Source organism: Mus pahari, chromosome 15, assembly GCF_900095145.1.
Source record: "Mus pahari chromosome 15, PAHARI_EIJ_v1.1, whole genome shotgun sequence".
NCBI classification, from domain to species: Eukaryota; Metazoa; Chordata; class Mammalia; order Rodentia; family Muridae; genus Mus; species Mus pahari.
In genome coordinates, this window is record NC_034604.1 from 23,967,698 (window position 1) to 23,971,205 (window position 3,508).

Sequence of the window (3,508 nt, forward strand, 5' to 3'; positions counted from 1 at the left end):
CACACACACACACACACACACACACACACACACACACACACACACACACACACACCATTCATATAAATGGTTATTTAGTTCTAATTCTTCAGAGGTCTTTTATGTTTTGGCAGAATTGCTGTATAAAAGTACTTCGTTTGAATCACTTTCCAAATATAAGCATAAACACACATAAAGGCAAGGAGAACACAGTCCCAAGCACGAAAGCATAAAGGTTTCCTTGCTGCTATTTTCTGGCAGTCTTCTTCCTCCATGTGCTATACAATATGTGCTGCTACTCTGTGGAAAGCTTTACTGACCTCCCTCTGCTACCTTTGACTGGTCTCCTCAGGCTGTGATTTGACATGTGTTTTGTGAATATGTTCTGTAGAACGCCAGATCCTCTTGTGAGCTGCACACTCATAAGCCATAGGTTAGAGCTTTGAACAAAACCGACACTTTGTATACAGGCTTTAGATCTGTAAGTTTCAGAGTAAGTTTTGTTTCTTACACCTGACTCATTTTCAATGCAATCCCAGTGGTTATTTGACCAGAAGATCTCAATTCCAGCTGGAGCAAATTAGTTCTAATTTCAGGTCTGTTGAAGCTTTCTCTTGGCAAGACCTAATTCTGTAAATCTGAAAGTTCTTAGTTAAAGACTCTGAATTGATGAAGTATCTGACTTGTGTGGTTGCTGTCTTCATGGCAAACTGGCAGTATTAAATGTTGGTGTATACTACAAACCGGCAATTGCTGTTTTCTTCAAGTGATTCCGTTGAGATCGTGAGATCAGTAGAATTACATTAGGAGGAGCAGCATTGTGAGATGATCAACTTCCATCCCTCTGGATCAAACAAATAGATGCCAGGAACCAACTGTTGGGTGAAGAGAAAAGTGTGGGATTTCCGGGTCCCAGGAAGAAGAGAAGGGGATGCAGAGAAGACTGACCACGCTACTGAGCAGATAGGAAGCAGCAGGCATGCAGGTCCCTCGGGCACTCATAGTGTAGACTCTGTCACCAGCGAAGACCAAAGAAGATGGAAAAGTCTAGTGTTAGATTAGGATAGGAAATACCTTTCACACTCATTGATTTATCTGATCAGTTTAAAAATAAGAAAAGTCTCTACTGCCCCACCTGGGGATCCATCCCATAATCAGCCACCAAACGCAGACACTATTGCAAATACCAGCAAGATTTTGCTGAAAGGACCCTGGTATAGCTATCTCTTATGAGGATATGCCAGTGCCTGGCAAATACAGAAGTGGATACCCACAGTCATCTATACGATAGAACACAGGGCCCCCAATGGGGAAGCTAGAGAAATTATCCAAGGAGCTGAAGGGGTCTGAAACCCTATAGATGAAACAACATGAACTAATCTGTACCCCCCTGTGCTTCTGTCTCTAGCTGTATATATATATAGCAGAAGATGGTCCAGTCAGCCATCATTGGGCCCCTTGGTCTTGCAAACTTTATATGCCCCACACAGGGGAAGGCCAGGGCCAAGAAGTGGGAATGAGTGGGTAGGGGAGCAGGGCAGGGGGGTATAGGGAACATTTGGGATAGCATTTGAAATGTAAATGAAGAAATATCTTATAAAATAAATTGAAAAGAAAAGAAAAGAAAAGAAAAGAAAAGAAAAGAAAAGAAAAGAAAAGAAAAGAAAAGAAAAGAAAAGAAAAGAAAAGTCTCTCGTGTTCTTCTTCCTTGGGATTAAAGGGAACTGGAGAAGAGAGCAGGCAGCTGGATTGGCGAACCAGTAGCATGCGAACAGCATTTCCCAGCATTTTCGGGAAGGGTGGTTTTTGGTACTTGGCAAAGCCAGCTGGAGCAGTGGGTGGCTTTCTTGGGGAAACACCAGGTGACAACAACTAGCGGGGCTGAGTGAGACAGTGGCATGGCAGGGGCTGTTCTTGGAACAAAGAACAAAGCTCAGGGAGAGCTTCCAAGAAAGAAAAGGCATGTTTTTAAAATTACAGCCACAAGCAAGTGCTCCTATACTAGAGGTGTAAGACAGTACGATTCTTGCTTATGATGTGTGGACACGAAGAGAAGACAGATATTTTATTTTATAAAAGATTTATTTTATTTTTAATTATGTGTATGTATTAATAGGAGGGTGGTGCTATAAACCCATGAGTACTGATACCTCCAGAATTCAGAAAAGAATATTAGATCCCAGGGAGCTAGAGTTACAGATGGTTGTAAGCTGTGTGAGTTGGGTTCTAGGAACTGAACTTGGGTATTTGGTAAGGACAGTGTACTGCCTCTGCATCTCAAAAAAGAGGGATGTATGGCCCAGAGGGAAAGCTATCACCAGCCACAATCTTTTACCTATTAACCCACAGATCTGTGAGATTATTTGTTGTTTATGATGATAATTCTATGGATATTTCATTATAGGAATGCAAATGCATCTTATACTGCTTACATTGGTAAAAATTCAAGTACCTTATGCATATATGTCTTCAGGGCTGATCATTTAAACATGTGTGATGTGTGTGTTGTGTGTGTGGGGTGGTGCTTATGTGTGTGCCTATGTGTGTATACACATGCATATATATATATATATATATATATATATATATATATATATAAAACAAGAATTTTGTTTTAAAAAGAAGTCATCACTCATCAATTTGAATGAGAGCAAGTATACATATGTAAGAGGGTTTGTAGGGAGAAAAAGAAAGAAATGATCTTATAGTATTACAATGTCCAAAAATAAACAATTTATAACAGTAACATGACCTTTAAAATAGTCTGTGAGCAGAATCTTAATCTCCACCACTTTACTTTGAGGAATTGACAGTTTTAGGCACACTCATCTTTATGTTTTGCTGGAGTTGGGAAATGGCTAAAATTTAACAGCGGTTTGACTGGCTAGCATCAGAAGATTCTTTCCCCATCCTTCCCTCTAGGATTTCTAGTTCAGGAGGTAAAAGGTTCTGAAATATCTCCAGAAGCCAGTTTCAATGGCTCCATGATAAGTTGTCTGAGCAAACATGAAAGTCAAGGGAAGCTGGTTAGAATGAACACTTACTCACACTCTACCATGTAAAAGGGAAAGTTAGAGTGTACACATTGGGAGTGGGAGGATATTCAATGTAAATCCAAACCGCTAACATTTCTTATCTCTATGTTACTCTTAATCAAAGTACACGTAGAAAAGGATGGTATAGCATCCCTCTCCATAACTAATAGCATTAAAAACTAGAATATCACAGCAAAACATTCTGAAATATTTGGAGATCGAAGAGCTAGTACTCAGATACAGAGAAAAGGAGTGAGACATAGAAAAGGAAAGCCATGCCCACCATAGGAAAGGAAAACGGAATTTTAGGAAACCATGCAGTCTGATCTCAAAAAACAAAGGTGTTATTTATGGACACAAGACTTCACCAGAAAGAGAAACTTGGAAATATAAAGCAAGTATTAAGTGAGTAGGATGTATAGCCTACAAAAGGAAAGAAAGAAAGAGAGAGAGAGAGAGAGAGAGAGAGAGAGAGAGAGAGAGAGAGAGAGAGA